General features: G+C 38.2%; 1 protein-coding gene across 7 annotated transcripts in view; it reads left to right on the top strand.

Moving 5' to 3' along the window:
• LOC126252200 (mitochondrial protein C2orf69 homolog) overlaps positions 1–19,165 on the top strand; it is a 227,850-nt gene that overhangs the window by 104,426 nt on the left and 104,259 nt on the right. The gene's annotated exons all lie outside the window — the stretch shown is intronic.

The raw sequence follows: 19,165 nt of genomic DNA, 5'->3' as shown, positions 1-19,165 counted from the left end.
TGTGAACTTGTCTCACTCTGACTGGATTTATTTGTTACAGTTAACCAAGAACAAGCATTTAAATAATCTGGAAAAGATGCACTGCTACTTAAACACATTAAACAATGTGTTGATCTGCAAAAAGTCCAATGAAAATTAACACTAGAAATATTTTTAGCTTTTGGACACAGTCCCTCTTCAGAAGAAGAACTCTCTCGTGTAACTTCCGATATTCTCCCGGGGTATTCCTCCTCCTAATAATTTCCAGGTATGCAGGTGGATCCCATCGACATTCTGCCATGATATTTTGACCCAGAGATGTCTCGCCATCTTCACATGAATAGACAACTACTGAAGAGCCCAAGTGCATTCACGGGTATTTATGCCAAATCTCACACATGCGAAATGTGCTGGCATCTTTCGGCGCATGCACTATGAAACATGTGGGTAAGTTTTGTCGCCGTATATACACTCCTGGAAATGGAAAAAAGAACACATTGACACCGGTGTGTCAGATCCACCATACTTGCTCCGGACACTGCGAGAGGGCTGTACAAGCAATGATCACATGCATGTGGGTAAGTTTTGTCGCCGTATATACACTCCTGGAAATGGAAAAAAGAACACATTGACACCGGTGTGTCAGACCCACCATACTTGCTCCGGACACTGCGAGAGGGCTGTACAAGCAATGATCACACGCACGGCACAGCGGACACACCAGGAACCGCGGTGTTGGCCGTCGAATGGCGCTAGCTGCGCAGCATTTGTGCACCGCCGCCGTCAGTGTCAGCCAGTTTGCCATGGCATACGGAGCTCCATCGCAGTCTTTAACACTGGTAGCATGCCGCGACAGCGTGGACGTGAACCGTATGTGCAGTTGACGGACTTTGAGCGAGGGCGTATAGTGGGCATGCGGGAGGCCGGGTGGACGTACCGCCGAATTGCTCAACACGTGGGGCGTGAGGTCTCCACAGTACATCGATGTTGTCGCCAGTGGTCGGCGGAAGGTGCACGTGCCCGTCGACCTGGGACCGGACCGCAGCGATGCACGGATGCACGCCAAGACCGTAGGATCCTATGCAGTGCCGTAGGGGACCGCACCGCCACTTCCCAGCAAATTAGGGACACTGTTGCTCCTGGGGTATCGGCGAGGACCATTCGCAACCGTCTCCATGAAGCTGGGCTACGGTCCCGCACACCGTTAGGCCGTCTTCCGCTCACGCCCCAACATCGTGCAGCCCACCTCCAGTGGTGTCGCGACAGGCGTGAATGGAGGGACGAATGGAGACGTGTCGTCTTCAGCGATGAGAGTCGCTTCTGCCTTGGTGCCAATGATGGTCGTATGCGTGTTTGGCGCCGTGCAGGTGAGCGCCACAATCAGGACTGCATACGACCGAGGCACACAGGGCCAACACCCGGCATCATGGTGTGGGGAGCGATCTCCTACACTGGCCGTACACCACTGGTGATCGTCGAGGGGACACTGAATAGTGCACGGTACATCCAAACCGTCATCGAACCCATCGTTCTACCATTCCTAGACCGGCAAGGGAACTTGCTGTTCCAACAGGACAATGCACGTCCGCATGTATCCCGTGCCACCCAACGTGCTCTAGAAGGTGTAAGTCAACTACCCTGGCCAGCAAGATCTCCGGATCTGTCCCCCATTGAGCATGTTTGGGACTGGATGAAGCGTCGTCTCACGCGGTCTGCACGTCCAGCACGAACGCTGGTCCAACTGAGGCGCCAGGTGGAAATGGCTTGGCAAGCTGTTCCACAGGACTACATCCAGCATCTCTACGATCGTCTCCATGGGAGAATAGCAGCCTGCATTGCTGCAAAAGGTGGATATACACTGTACTAGTGCCGACATTGTGCATGCTCTGTTGCCTGTGTCTATGTGCCTGTGGTTCTGTCAGTGTGATCATGTGATGTATCTGACCCCAGGAATGTGTCAATAAAGTTTCCCCTTCCTGGGACAATGAATTCACGGTGTTCTTATTTCAGTTTCCAGGAGTGTATGTAATTCTGTGGATTTTGTCTATTGCTTGAAGACAGTTAAACATTACAGCTCGGATTTACCTGTCAGCATTGATGTGGTCTCACTTTTTACCAAAGTACCTTTAATGGCCTCACTACATCTTTTGGTAACATACTCAATGCAGACCTGATGGCCTTGTGTGAACATACTCTCTCCTCAACCGTCTTCTTATTTAATAATGAATTCTTTGAACAGACAGACAGCCTCATGATGGGGAGCCCTTTGTCCCCTGTGGTGGACTTTTCGAGGAGAAGGCACTTGAGTCTGCTGTTTTAAAGGCCGCGGTTTTCTGTCATTATGTAGACAATACTTTTGCTGTATGGCCTCAAGGCGGATAAGAACTGTAGAAATTCCTTTGTCACTTAAACTCATTACATGAGAGCATCAAGTTTACGATGTAGATGTAGGAAGATGGGACTTTACCCATTGTAGACATGCTAATATGCTGTAAGGATGATAGGTTACTGGGACATTCTGTGTACAGAAAACCTATGCACACAAATGTATATTTCCAGGCATCTAGCTGCTATCCCCTTCCCCACAAATTGTCGGTGTTCTTTGTACTTTAATACATCGTGTGCATGCAGTATTAAATGATGAAAGCCTCCACGCAAAATTAGAACACTTGGAGAAGGTTTTTAAGGAGAATGGCTACACTTCACTCCAAATAAGGAAGGCCACGCACAGCTATAATATTAAGATGCAGTGCACTGAGGACAATGGTGATGACTATAAATGGGCTGCGTTCCCTCCATATGCCAGGAATGTTACTTCCATTATCTTCCGTCCACCAGTGGAAAGCTTGGCCATGGTTGGATGCGTTGAAGACAACTTACAACCGGAAAAAGTGGGTGATTACAAAATTCCTGAGAGTGTGGTGCTGCATATATAGGACAGATGACACGAACTGTCCAGGAGCATTGTACAGGACACGAAATTTATACCCGTCTTTGGCAACCATTAAAATAGGCAGCTGCAGAACATTGAATTTTCATAGGACACTCTACGGAATACAATGGAAAACAAATTTAGCTCCAGTTTCTAGTTTTTGAGATTGAGTAATCAGGGAATCGGTGGAAATATGTCTTGCCGAATCATATAAATGGTGTCAATGGCTTTCAACTGGATAAAAATTGGAATCCAGTAATTAAAATTATCCAATCACAGCGGAAGTGTTGGGTCTGTTCAATGCTTAATGGTTATATCATCTCTCACTTCCACCACCACCGACGGCAGCACACACAACTCGGCTGTCTTGCAAATGTCATCACCTGACGCATACACCGAAGGATGCCATCAGATTTCGAATGTGTGTGATTCGGCATAAATACCGTGACTGGACCTGGGCTCTTCAATAGTTGTCTACTCACCTAAAGATGGCCAGACATCTCTGGGCCAAAATATCATGATAGAATGTCGATGGAATCTGGCTGCACACACAGAAATTATTAGAAGTAGAACTCTCTCACATTCACACTACTCTCACATGCATGGCTACTGTCACTGGGCACTATGGTCTGACAGGGCAGTTGGGCCTTAGCACTGATGACTTGTGTGTGTGGGGGGGGGGCAGTGGAGGGGGGAGAGTGAGTGTATTGCTGTTAGGTGAGAGTTCTACTTGTGAAGAAGGGCCAAGTCCAAAAGCTAAAAATATAACTAGTATTCTTTTTCATCATACTTGTTTGTGACTCAGTGTCTTCTGTTTCTATTGAGTAGCAATCTGACGTTTCCAAATTGTTGTTATTTCATCTTGGGCTGTCTGACTTTTATTTAAATGATCTATAAGTTTGGTTTGTTCGGCTTAACTTAGTCATTTCCCATCCAAGGTAACAGCCACACAAAACAAATATGCTAGATAACATCAAAACATTACAGCTTTGTATTCCTGTCAAAAAGTTGATAGTAATAAGTAATGCTGCTCCCTCATTTTGGCTGTTTACTCTTCAAGCAACAATTTGAACATTTACCACTGTATCTGATATAAAACCTCCAGGAAAGTAACAAATTAAATGTATACTAATTCTCTCAGTTCCATTAACAAATTGAAAGGAAATGAACAGGCATACGTATATTCTTCTGTATGTCTCCAACTTTCTGAATAATTAAAATTACTGCTGTTCATGTTAATTTAAAACAAAATCTTAAAGGAGGGCGCATGAAATGTGTTGCATATACTCATATGACCAGAAATAATAAAAGAAAATGTTAAAGCTTTAACCAACAAAAGTGTCGTAGTGACACAAAATAAACATTTAATGCTGTCACTATGAGCTACAAGAGTTAAATCAGTGCAACGTATCCACTTATTTTATTTGGAGAGGATTACCAAGATAGAGTTGGCCACATTATTTTGGGCACCTTGTGGTGCCAGTTGGTACTCTTAAGCATTTAGGTTTTGTTTAGCCATTCCTTAGGTGTTCAAAAACTGAGAAAGTTTGTGTTTGTAAGTAATGTTATTTATAATTTGTTTTTTAGAAACATGTATGTTGTTTGCTGAGCATACAACTCCACACACAGAAGCATATATGTTATATTTTCCAGTTTATGTAAAATTCAAAAAAATATTTTCAGTACATAATAATTACAATCTATAAAAAAGTAAACTGTTCATAAAGATTCTTTTCTGAAAGTTGTAGACTACACACAATGCCTGTGTGGCTAGTGAGAGGAGGCCATGACGTTCGGATCAGTTTTGAGAAACATGTCCAATATGTATCTGTGTTTTGATTCAAAGCACGAGATGGTGGTGATCAACTGGTGAGCATTCAAACTCTATAATCACTGAATTGAGGAGACCCCCTCCCAACACTGGTCATATAATTTCATATACATGACATTTGAAAGGTAGTATAATGAAAAAACACATGGGTTGGCATGAACTTTTATTGAATGTCCAGTGGCATTTCACTGCTTACTAATTATATTTGTATTTATAATTAATAAGAAGTAAACGAACACTTGCATAAAATTTTCCTGAAAACGTATGCCTGTCATTATTTGTGAAATCCATTATACACTATGTGATCAAAAGAATCCAGACACACCCAAAAACATATGTTTTTCGTATTAGGTGCATTCTCCATATCAGCAACCTCAGTAGTCATTTGTGTCGTACGTCTGTACATGAAATTTCAACACTCCTAAACATCCCTATCCCTAGGTCCACTGTTTCCAATGTGATAGTGAAGTGGAAACATGGAGGGACACGTACAGCACAAAAGCACACAGGCCTACCTCATCTGTTGACTGACAGAGACCGTCAACAGTTGAAGGAGGTCGTTATGTGTAATAGGCAGACATCTATCCAGACCACACAGGAATTCCAAAATGCATCAGGATCCACTGCAAGTACTATGACAGTTAGGCGGCGGCAGGTGAGAAAACTTGGATTTCATGGTCGACCGGCTGCTCATAAGCCACACATCACGCCGGTAAATGCCAAGCGACTCCTAGCTTGGTGTAAGGAGTGTAAACATTGGACGATTGAGCAATAGGAAAAGTGTGGAGTGACAAATCACGGTTCACGATGTGGTGATATGATGGCAGGGTGTAGGTATGGCGAATGCCCGGTGAATGTCATCTGCCAGTATGTGTAGTGCCAACAGTAAAATTCAGAAGTGATGATGCTACGGTGTAGTTGTGTTTTTCATGGATATGGCTTGCACCCATTGTTGTTTCATGTGGCACTATCACAGCAGAGGCGTACATTGATGTTTAAACAGCTTCTTGCTTCCTCCTCTTGAAGAGCAATTGGGGGATGGTGACTGCATCTTTCAATACGACTAAGCACTTGTTCATAATGCACAGCCACTGGCGGAGCTGTTGCAGGACAATAACATCCCTGTAATGGACTGGGCTGCAGTGTCTCCTGACCTGAATCCTATAGACTTTTGGGATGTTTCGGAAAACCGACTTCGTGCCAGGCCTCACCGACCGACATCGACGCCCCTCCTCAGTGCAGCACTCCATGAAAAATGGGCTGCCATTCCCCAGGCAGCCTTCCAGTACCTGATTGAACGTATGACTGCGAGAGTGGAAGCTGTCATCAAGGCTAAAGGTGGGCCAACACCATATTGAATTCCAGCATTACCAATGGAGAGTGCCACGAACTTGTAAGTCATTTTCAGCCAGATGTCTGGATACTTTTGATCACAGTGTACATGTAACCAATTGAGGTACTCGGAACTGCTTTGTACCTTGATGGTTCGACCTGCAGAGCAAGGTTTCAAAGACAAGGGGCAGACATGGAAAGCCCAAATCATATAAACATAAATAAAGGTGTAAATAACTTCATTCAGTAGAATGAAATTTTCACTCTACAGCCGAATGTGCACTGATATGAAACTTCCTGGCAGATTAAAACTGTGTGCCGGACTGAAACTCGAACTCAGGACCTTTGCCTTTTGCGGGCAAGTGCTCTACCAACTGAGCTACCCAAGCATGACTCATGCTCCGTCCTCACAACTTCAATTCCGCCAGTACCTCGTCTCCTACCTTCCAAACTTCTCAGAAGTGAGGATTCAAAGCATAATGCAGTTGCAAAATGTCAGTTAAGAAATGCACTCAAGTAATGTGATAGTCTCCTTCAAGAAGCGGACCTTATTCACTTATCGCGACTGGTGTACATTTTCAGGAAAATTTTATGCACTTTGTCATTTAATTGGCGATAGTTATAATATATGTTTTAATAATTACAGTTAGTAAGCAGCCAAGTAACACTGCACATTCGATGAACGTTCATGCAAATACACGTGTTTTTTTTTTTAATTACATTACCTCTCAAATGTCGCACATATACGGAATAATATGACCAGTGTTGAAAAAATGTACATTTAAAGAACAAAAACAGTATGTCAATCCATATGAAATGGTCCAGTTGTGGTTGCTTGACCATTTTTAAATATTTTAATTGCTTATATGTGATTGCCCTATGTTTGATAAGTTCAAAAAAGTTTTTTAAAATAATTTATCTTGGACCTTTACTCTATGGCGACCATTTTTATTTGTAGGCTCGTGACAATTTTTCATTCTGGAGACATTAGTGAAAATTTTAATATATCTGCAGTGGGTGAAGTTACAACATTGCAATTGACATGATTGTTTTTAGAAAAGTGTCCTCTACAACATTGTCTATTACACAAAATACCCTAAATTCAAAAAAACCAGTCAAAATGACCTCCAAAGTTTCATATCCAAATTTTCAAAAATCCGCTTTTTAGGCCCAAAAATAACAAACAAGGAGTGATTTATGAGTCTATTTTTTCCCTATAGTTAGGTATCATACACTACTATCCTCATATAGAGCATGAACACTTATAGATGTTTCCTTAATTTTTTATGAATTTTTGAAATTTGTAATTTTTCATTCTTGTAAAGTGTGGGGTTAGTTATCTCAGATGTGACTGAATATAAAAATATGATTTTTGCACAGATTGTACACCTATATGATAGCAGCGTACTGTAAAAATTTCAACAGCGATATCTGACTGTGAACAAAGATACGAATTTTTGAAAATGAGGAAATAATTCACATTACTCTACAACTGATCTTATACCTGTTGCCTATTTAAATGGTTTATTGTTTCATTCTAATAAAATTTAATTGTGACATTTAGTTAACACTATCACCCAGTTTTTATTTAGATTATTTATTTTTAATAATGCAATATTAAACAATAGGAGCTTTCGCTTTTGTTCTGTGGTAATAAAAATGCCCAATTACATTTAGTTTTATTGTCAGTAAAGAAGTACATTATGGCTGGGTGTGGCATTGTAGAAGTACGTTATTGCGGGGTTGTGACATTGTTGTAGTCAGTCTGTTCTGAAACTTCTGTTGGAGTGGATGTGCATACTTGGAGATTGGAGAACGTGTTATGTGCTTTGTTCCGTGTGTAAGTTGTAGTTAATTTTGAGAGATTAACTGGAATGCAAGAACACGGATGAACTTGCTATCTGTTGGACAGATAGCAAGTGAAGTGTGTCACAAAACAGTTTATGGTTCAGTTTGAGAAAAACTTGAAAAATGTAAATGACTTTGATGAAGTTAGACAAACTTTGTTTAAATTTCGAGTAAGTTCTTCTGTAACATCAGTGTGTGAGTATTAGGAGAAGAAATATATTCTGAAGTACAAACACATTTTTGGAAGACAGTGCCGTGATCCACTTAAAGTTCATAAAAAGCCTATTACTAAAGGTTTGAGGGAAATAAAACTTGAACATTTGTCCTTGTTATGTGAGAGTGATACAGCTTACCAAGTGAAATTTAATGTGATTCGTGGAAATTCCCTGTGCCGAAATTGTTATTCAAAAATATTTGTTGTGAATGACATTTATATTCATAATGAGGAAGATGTTAGCATATTGGGTTGTTCTAAGTTAGACGTATCTCTTGCTTTGAACATAATAAAATTAAGTAGCAGAAAAAGAAAAGCAGCTATTGAAGGTAAGGTACAACAGATTTCAGACCAAGTTAGAAAATACTCTGAATCATGCTTTAATAATACAGATACCAACATTATTTCTAAAGAAGAAGAAAACATACCACCAGCATCATCTGACACTGAATATTTGAGCCTAATGGAGAAATTAAAAATTAAATGTTCAGTGACATCTAAAGAGGAAAAAGTTAAAATTTTAAGTTTGCTCCCTGACTCATGGTAAAGAGAAAAAATAGTTCATGAATTCAACGTTTCTCATCGTTTAGTTAAACTAACCCGAAAATTAGTGAAAGAGCAAGGCATTCTTCCAGTTTTAGGAAAGAAGAAAGGAGTAGGTATAAGTGAAGAAACAATAAAAAGATCCAGCAGTTTTTTGAAGATGATGAAAACTGTAGAATGTGCCCAGGTTGCAAAGATAGCAAAAGAGTTGTTAAAATGAAGTTAAAGTAACAAAGCAGAAACAACTAGTGCTTTCAAATTTAAATGAACTGTATGTAGCTTTCAAAATTTCTCATCCTGAATGCAAAATTGGAAGGTCAAAATGTTGTAACCTCTGCCCTAAGTGGTGTATTTTGGCTGGATCCTCAGGGATACACTCCGTATGTGTTTGTTTATATGATCAAAATGTCAGACTGATGACTGCGGGTGCAAACTCGGTTATCTTAACTTCAAAGTTACTAGATTTAATAGTTTGTGACACTAACCATTATGACTGCATGATGAGTTTCTGTAATAAATGCCCTGGTAAGGAAACTGTTATTGAATTGTCTCACAAATGACTAGGAAATGCGAGACAGTATTACCTTCAAACAGTGGGTAACAACTGACAGGGCAGAAATGATAACAGTGGTTAAATCTCAGGAAGAGTACTTGGAATCTTTAATTGGTAACTTACAAAAACTCAAAAGTCACCACTATGTTTCTAAACTCCAAAGTAAGTTTTTGAATGACAAAAAAGCACAACTTCATGAAACTGAATGCATAGTGCTAGCTGATTTTGCAGAAAATTTTACATTTGTGGTTCAGGATGCAAGACAAGGGTACCACTGGGTCAATGACCAGGCAACAGTGCATCCATTTACTCTCTGCTTTAAAAATGAGAAAGATGAAGTTTGCAGTTCTTCAATTTGCATTCTAAGTGACTACTTGGAGCACAACACTTTGGCTGTACATGAGTTTCAAAAGTATGGAATAAATTACATAAAAGAAAATTTTCCCCAAGTTGAGAAGCTGATATACTTTTCAAATGGAAGTGGTAGTCAGTTTAAGAACAAAAAGAATTTTTCAAATCTGTGCAACCACAAAGTAGACTTTGGGTTGGAGGCTGAATGGCACTTTTTTGCAACTTGCCATGGTAAAAATGCATGTGATAAAGTAGGAGGTACAAAAAAACACGAAGTAAGTAAAGCCAGCCTACAAAGACCAACCACAGACCAAATTCTCACAGTATAGGACATGTATCTCTTTCGTATGGATGATATTAAAGGTATTACCTATTTTCTGATCAAGAAAGAAGAAGTGGTTCTGCATATGAAAACGACACTTCAAACCAGATTTGAAAACTGTATAGCAATAAAAGGAACAAGGCATTCCCACAAATTCCTTGGCGTTACAGAAAACTTAGTTTGATGCTATGTAACATCAGAAACCGAAATTTATGATGATCATTGTGTCAGGAAAATTACATCTCTGTCTTTAACGTTAAATGACATAGTGGCATGTGTGTATGATGTACAGTGGTGGTTTGCAGAGGTTGAAACAATAAGTGTGGAAAACAATGATGGTTTTTACCACCCTGCTGGTCCAAGAAAATCATTCAAGAAATCTACTAGTAACAAAGTTCGGATACCAATAAAAAAGGTTTTAAGGGAACTTTCAGTGAACTTACAAGGAAACTTTCAGTGAATTTACCACATCAACTGGGAGTTCTTATTCTATATCACAGAAGCTGTCTGAAGAAATAAGTGCTCTTAACATTCACCACCAGCTTTAGGAACAGTTGCATCTCGAAGGATGTTAATTGAAAATATTTATTTTAAACATGTCAAAATAATACTAATGTTAATTTCAGTGATGTTTCCACTTTTGTATATAATTCAGTACGTTATTTCAATAATAATATCACACATGAATAGGCAACAGCCATAAGATCAGTTGTAGAGTAATGTGAAATATCTCCTCATTTTCAAAAACTCATATCTTTGTTCACAGTCAGATGTCAATGTTGAAATTTTTACAGTATGTTGCTGTCATATAAGTTTACAAACAGCAAAAATAATATTTTTGTATTCAGTCACACCTGAGATAACTTACCCCAAGCTTTACAAAAAATGAAAATTTACAAATTTTAAAAATTCATTAAAAAATAAGGAAACATTTGTAAGTGTTATTGCTGTATATGGGGCTAGTAGTGTATGATATATAACAATAGGTAAATCTCATAAATCACTCCTTGTTTGTTATTTTTGGGCCTAAAAAGTAGATTTTTGAAAATTTGGGGACCAAACTTTGGAGTTCATTTTGACTGGCTATTTTTTGAATTTAGGGTATTTTGTGTAATAGACAACGTTGTAGAGGACACTTTTCTAAAAACAGTCATGTCAATTGTAATGTTGTAACTTAACTCAGTGCAGAGATTTTCATATTTTTGCTAACATCTCTAAACTGAAACATCATCGCGCACTTACAAACAAAAATAGCCGCCATTCACTAAAGGTAAATTTTTAAAAAACTGTTTTGAACTTCTCAATTATAGGGTAATCACATGTAAAAAATTAAAATATTTAAAAATGGTCAAGCAACCAACTTAATATTTATTGGACCACTTCATTTGGATTGGCCCAGTATGAGTGGAACTCAATTCAGCAATCTAGTGATTAAGGAGATTGAGTGCTAACTGTGGCCATCTTGAACTAAGAGCTGCAATGCACTGGTACATATTCTACATGTAAAACTTCTCTTGCAGCTTTTTTGAATTTGCCTAAGTAGTATACCCTCACTACTTGCACTGTATTATGTCCCAATGGACTACTAAAAGTGTACAAAGTTTGAAGTAAATTCGTGATTCAAATGTTATGGCCTCTCTATGTCATGTGGCTAAAGAAAGTTCACTTAAGAGAACACTAAAATTACAAAGATGCATAGTGACTTGCCAGTGATAACGCTAATTGTAGCTCTTAGTTCTGTCCTCGGGGAGGAAATGGTGGTAGGGTTAGGAAGTTTGGAAAAGAGCAGCAAGTCTCTTGGACCTCTGGACGAGAGGGACCCATGTTTTGTATAGGAGAGTGGGTACTAAAACTCACGAAGTCTGATGTGAAACTGAATTTTAAAGATTGTCTTCTTCAGGTGTTCCAAACTCAAAAAAGGGAATTGGAAAATATTAAGCAAACATGTGACTCCTAGATGATCATCGCGATCATCACTGTATATTATTCTTGAAGAATCAAGTTTTTGAATACTTCTTGTAACTCTGTTTTTTACTAATATTGGTTTTGACAGATCTATGCTGTTATCAGATCTGAAAATCACAAAAATAAGCACCGAAGTGTAAGGTCAAACATAGGCGATTTCATAAGCCACTGTGTACATTACTGCAACATTAGGACATACCTTGGAACATTATTAGATGTATTTGCTTTTTACAACACTGAAAGTCACATAGTGATATTACCTCATATTGTAATAAAAAGTGGCAGAGAACACAAGCATGTCAGAATTGAAACATCTCACAGTTAAAACATACATGTTTTGCTGATGTCCCAGTATACACCAATCACTTGATACCACAGTGATGTCTTAGCTATTATAGTATTTTCACGGGTACGTAAGTATACAATTGTTTGCATAATGGTTTTCGATAATTGATAAATTTCAACATGCGTGCCACAATGCAATTATGTCTGCTCTCCAATCTCATTAACATTAGTCTTAAGGGAATTTTTGTAACATTTTAAATGGCAGATTTAAACTAACATTAATGTCATTTTTAAAAAAGTAAGTTTATTATAAATGTAGTTGATATTATTCATCAACCCAGTGCCCTGTCAAAAGTACTGACAGAAAAAAGTCATCAAGGTAACTAAATGCAAGACAAATATCAGCCATGGCTGTGGAGAATACAAAATGGCTCCACGAAATACAATTAGGTTTACATAATTGTATCCTTTGCACCACATAAAATGAACTACACTAAGTCATATGCACTAGTGGGTGCATGTACTCTCATGTAAACCTTGTGAAGTATACCACTAGCTCCAGAATGTTATGCAGTAATCCTCTCTGTGGTTCCATTTTAACCCGTAAATCTTTAATGAATGTGCTGTACTTAGACCACGAGCAATGCATCACTGCATATAACTTAGTGTAGTTCATTTTATGTAGTGTGAAGAGTGCAAATATGTAAACCTAATATTTTAAGGAGCGATTTTGTATGATTAATGTCTGTGGCCTATATTTGCTGTGTACTTAGTTGCCTTGATGACTTTATCCAGTCAAACCTTTCTGGTATGGCTCTGTGTTGATAAATAAGTTGAAAAAATGACATTGAACTACACTTACTACAAGTTTACATATAAAGGATGACAATGTATACCGGCCGGGGTGGCCGAACAGTTCTAGGCACTACAGTCTGGAACCACGCAACCACAACGGTCACAGGTTCGAATCCTGCCTCGGGCATGGATGTGTGTGATGTCCTTAGATTAGTTAGGTTTAAGTAGTTCTAAGTTCTAGGGGACTGATGACCTCAGAAGTTAAGTCCCATAGTGCTCAGAGCCATTTTATTTGACAATGTATATTTTTTAGTTTTGCATCCTTTTTTTAATTATTTTCTTTATTTTTTTATGTTAAAGACACTGTATATTTTCAGAACATAATGTTGTTTTAAATCTGCCATTAAAATGTTATGTAAATTATCTTCAGAATAATTTTAATGAGATCGGAGAGAAGACACATTTGCAGTGTGGCGCATCTATCAAAACTGATTATCGACTCCACTATGTATAGTTACTTATCTGTGAAAAATCTATCATAAGTCACCATTGTGGTGTCAAGTGATTATTGTATGAGGGGACATCCACACTTGCTGTATGTTTTAATTGTGCTGTTTTATTTGTGACGTGCTGATCTACCCTGCTAATTTTTATTACAGTTTGATGTTACATCACTATGTGACTTCCAGTGTTGTAAAAACAAGTACACCTAACAATGTTACAAGGTATGTTCTAATTTTGCAGTAGTGTACACTTTGGTTACATGAAATCATGTGTGTTTGAGCCACTTTCACTTGGTACGTTTGTTTTTGTAACTTTCAGACCCGACGATTGCAGCATACACCTGTCAAAACCAGTAAGAGTAACAAAAAAGAATTACCAGTGATCTTGGCAAACATGATGAGCAAGCCTCACAATCATTAGGCTATATGAACACATCCCCAGGCCTGAATCAAACTTTCATTGTCACTGATGTTTCCAACTATGAGTGTAGGTTCTGTACATCTGAACAGGTTTTACTGATTATCCTTTCAATGACACTGCATCTCATTGAGTTCATGCCTATCCATCCATTCATTTCAGTGCACTTTAATCATTTTGTATTACATTTATTTACTTATTATCTCCAATGTCTGTCAACATTTGAACCACAGTACGCCACTACGTTTTGAAGTCAATTAGTGTCACAGTCACAGTATGGAATTTTATATTTTGAAGAGAGATATTACAATAATTACCTGTATGATTCCAAAAGCTTGAGGCTTGGTCCTTTGGAGCCCATAGAATTTTTTCTAACAGCTGATACGACTTTGCATCTGTTAGGACTCTGCATGTTGGATAAATGTCAGCTTTTATTGTAGTTTGAATGTCCCAATAAACTGTAAGTGCAACAGTTCTTACATCTTATGAAACCATAAGTATTCCACATCCAGTAGAACCATGCATCATAAAGCATTGTGGTGTTCAAATCCATCTTAGTAAGTAGCAGTCATATAGACATTAGGCGTACTAATTATGATATGAAATGCTAGTTATATATGCCGTATACATGATCAAGGCATTTATTGTCATAATCAGAAATACAGAGTGTAAGCTGAAGAACAGACAGTCACGTATTTATAGTAAATGCAGTAGGAATGGTTGCTGTGGAATATGTCATTTCTAATGAGCACATGGTTAGAGCTCATATGATTTTGGATATTGTACTTAATTTCAGTTGGTTGTAAGGGTTTGTATGTCTGATTAGGTAATTCATTTTGATTAGGTAATTCATTTAAGATCAAGTTTTGTGCTCAAAATATGGTAGGGGAGATTACTGTAAAACATGTTTATTATTCTTAACTAAGTCCATAGCAGCCAGACACAGTGCCCATGTGTGTGCAAGCTGTGCTTGTATGAATGTGTGTGTGTGTGTGTGTGTGTGTGTGTGTGTGTGTACTTCAGAAGGCCCTTTGGCCAAAAACTTAAAATGTGTAGCAGTCCTTTCATTTTGATTATCTGCAACACAGTGCATCCTCTATATGGTGAGTAGGTATCTGTCCTTCTCATAATATTGTCATTATTCCAGCCTCGATTTTATGTTGGTCAATATAGCTATTGATTGATGAATAATTAAGTTATAATGTGATGATCACACAGAAACATTTGCTATATTCTTGTAAGTAGAGGTAGTTGTATTACATGAATCATGTTTATTTGAGTAGTCTAATGCAAAAGGGATAATTAAAGAGGGTTGGTAACTAGTTTCCAGTTTATCTCGATTGCTATGATATGATTACATGTGGTATTAATTCTTCACGGTGTTCTTTAGGTTGAAATCAAACATTGAAACTAACTGTTAAGCAGTAGACATGAGGGTAACATAGCAAAAACTCCAATACTATGTGTAATATTTTAACAAGCCCTTTATTTCTCATATTGACCAACCAGCTTAGTGCTCAGTGCTCTCTCTCTCTCTCTCTCTCTCTCTCTCTCTCTCTCTCTCTCTCTGTGTGTGTGTGTGTGTGTGTGTGTGTGTGTGTGTGTGTGTGTGTGTGTCAGTCAGTCGTGATACTAGATCACTTCGCACAGAATGTTCAATTTCTTGTTGCTGTTTTCCATGTATTCCTTTCCTTTCCTTTCCAATCTTGTGAGTATCCTCCTTATTTCTCATCTTACCAGCCCAACCGTTTTCTGTAATATCCCATCTCTAATGCTTTAGTTATCTTCTTTTCTGGTTTTCCATATCTCTGATTTACTTCTGTACAATGCTATATTCCAGAGTTCTGTTATTTTTTGTTTTGCCTGTCCTGCATAATTGTTTTTCCAAAGTAGCAGAATACACATATATTAGTGTTCCACATAACTTTAGTGACTCTTGTGATCTGTAGTTAATAGAATATTACTGTTATTGTCTAGATAAATTTTGTAAACAACCATGAGCGAGAAGTGTTTGAGCTGCCGTAGGAGAGTCAGTTCTGGGGTTCTGCGGAGGTTCTGTGTAGCTGTTGTGGCAGATGTTTACATTGGGGTGAATGTAGTGGCATGGGAATCGGGGAAGTAAATGGATCTCTTCCATGGTATTGCAGATTATGTTGAAGGGATAGGAGAGTAGCGGACCAGGAAGGGAAGATTAGAGCCCTTCAGACTGAACTGGATAGTGCTCGGGAGGAACTGATGAGGTTAAGGGGGGAGAAGGGTGAAGACAGATGGGAAGTGGTAGCAAGGAACGGGCCACAGAAAGAGAGCAGTAGCTGACAGTTTCATCATTAGAAAATGCAAGTTAGTATATGGAAGAGGCAGTACCTATGCAATTTGATAAAATTGAAATTCAACCCATCTCTGCTACTGAAATTATGAAAATAATAAATTCACTTAAAAGTAAAAGCTCACATGGAATTGATGGCATTTACAAGTACTAAAAGCTTGTTCCCAACAAATAAGTAGCCCGCATCTCGTGGTCGTGCAGTAGCGTTCTCGCTTCCCACGCCCGGGTTCCCGGGTTCGATTCCCGGCGGGGTCAGGGATTCTCTCTGCCTCGTGATGGCTGGGTGTTGTGTGCTGTCCTTAGGTTAGTTAGGTTTAAGTAGTTCTAAGTTCTAGGGGACTGATGACCATAGATGTTAAGTCCCATAGTGCTCAGAGCCATTTGAACCATTTGAACAAATAAGTAGGATTCTCAGCCGCATATGTAGTAGCTCACTGAAACAGGACGTAGACTGAAATATGCTATTTTTAAACCATTGCATAAAAAAGGGGATAGATCTGATGCTAACAACTACTGCCCAATCTCACTTCTGACAGCTTTATACAATTCTTGATAAAGTATTGTATTCAAGAGTAGCATCACATATTTGTAAAAATGAAGTACTAACAAAATGTCAATTTGGTTTTTTCAGAAAGGCTTTTCAATTGAAAATGCTATATACGTTTTCACTGATCAAATATTTAATGCATTAAATAACCGAATATCACCCATTGGGATATTTTGTGATCTCTCAAAGGCTTTTGCTTGTATGAATCATGATATTCTTCAAGATAAGCTTAAGTATTGTGGTATGAGTGGGGCAATGCACAAATGGTTTAATTCATACTTAAATGGAAGAAAGCAGAAAGTTGAAGTTAACACTACAGATAGTCTGCAAAAGCCAGCAGAGTCCCCTAACTGGGGAGATATCAAGAATGGTGTCCCACAGGGTTCAGTCTTGGGTTCCTTATTATTCTTGATATATATTAACAACTTGCTACTCTATATTCATGAAGATGCAAATCTATTTCTTTTTGCTGATGATACAAGTATAGTAATTACACCCAACAAGCAAGAATCAGCTGAGGAAATTGCAAATAATGTCTTTCAGAAAATTATTAAGTGGTTCTCTGCAAATGGACTCTCACGAAATTTTGAGAGAACACAGTTTATACAATTCTGTACAGTAAATGGCATAACATCATTGACAAAAATAGACGGTGAACGGAAGTCTGTTGCTAAGGCAGAATACTCAAAATTTCTGGGTGTGTGCATTAATGAGAAATTGAATTGGAAGAAACACACCGATGATCTGCTGAAATGGTTAGGTTCAGCTACTTACGGTATTAGGGTTATTGCAAAAACACATCAGTAAATTAGCCTCCTATGCCTATTTTAATTCACTGCTTTCATATGGCATCATATTTTGGGGCAATTCGTCATTAAGAGAGAAAGTATTCATTGCACAAAAGTGTGTGATCAGAATAATAGCTGGAGCCCACCCAAGACCACCTTGCAGACATTTATTTAAGCAACTCAGGATATTCACAGTACCTTCGCAATACATACATTCACTTAGGAAATTTGTCATTAATAACCCATCCCAATTCAAAAATAACAGCGAAGTGCATAGCTACAATACTAGAAGAAAGGATAATCATTATTCGGGATTAAATCTCACTTTGGCACAGAAAGGGGTGAATTATGCTGCCACAAAAAGCTTTGATCATTTTCCAAATAGTATTAAAAGTCTGACAGATAGCCAACCAACATTTAAAAGCAAATTAAAAAAAAATTCTGAATGACAACTCCTCCTACTCAAAAGATGAATTTTTAGATATGAAGTAGTAACTGTAAAAAAATCATTATTTTGTGTAAAGAAAACTTATGTTAAGGTGACACAGTCCACATCTTTACGAAATGTCATATTCATGATCTATGGAACAAGGATTAATGTATGTATGTATGTATGTAAGAAATGTATGTATGTATGTAAAATTTATGTATGTATGTTTGGTTTGCTCTCAAACCATTTTTGTTCTCAGTAGACTGTTCATCCTATTCAGCAGTCTTGCAGATCCTTCCACCATATTTTTGCTCACCTATTTTTCTGAGAATTTGTAACTTCTTTTGTCATTGTACATTCCCAGATACTTTTTATAGACTGAAAAATTGCATGAAAGTGCTCGGATTTTTCCTAGGTATTAGTTTCATCATAAAGTGTTAATGTCAGAATTGTTTCTGTGGTATCTTTTCCATTTCTAAAGCTGAGTTGATGGTCAACCAACAGTTGTGCCTCAGCAGCTAGGTGTGTGTGTGTGTGTGTGTGTGTGTGTGTGTGTGTGTGTGTGTGTGTGTGTGTGTGTGAGAGATATATATTCTTTCAAAGTCAGAATGCATATTTCCACTCTTACAGATTCTCCACAATAATTTGAATAACTGTCTGTTTGCCACTTTCTCAAACAATTTCAGAAATTCTGCAGAAATAATGTTTATTCCTTGTGTATCATTTGATTGCAAGTCTTCCAATGTTCTGTGAAACCTAGACTTTAATGCAGAATCTCCTATGTCTTCCAAAATGAAACCTATTTCTTCTTCTTCCATGTCATCAGACAGTTCCTCCCTCTCATGGAGGCCCTCAGTGGAAGCTTTCCAAGTATCTGCTCTATCTACAATATTCCTGTTGCACTCTTAATGTTGATGCATTTGATTTTAAATTCTCTGAAAGTTCTTTTGACATCTCTGTTTGCCAAAACCGTCTTCCTGACATCCATTTTCCATTTGATTTCTTCACATTTTCCTCGCAGCCATTTCACTTTAACTTCCTTGCCCTTTCTGTTGATTTCATTCCTAAATTACTCGTGTTGCTGCACTCATTTCATTTCCAAAAACTTTTGTATTTACTTCGTTTCTTTTTTTTTTCCAATTGAAATATGTCTTCAGTTAACCAACTTTTCTCCACAGCCACCTTTCTCATACCTATATTTAT

This window comes from Schistocerca nitens, chromosome 1 (genome assembly GCF_023898315.1).
Source record: "Schistocerca nitens isolate TAMUIC-IGC-003100 chromosome 1, iqSchNite1.1, whole genome shotgun sequence".
Classification (NCBI taxonomy): Eukaryota; Metazoa; Arthropoda; class Insecta; order Orthoptera; family Acrididae; genus Schistocerca; species Schistocerca nitens.
The sequence above is the reverse complement of the archived record's forward strand: the minus strand, read 5'-3'. Positions and strand labels throughout refer to the sequence as shown.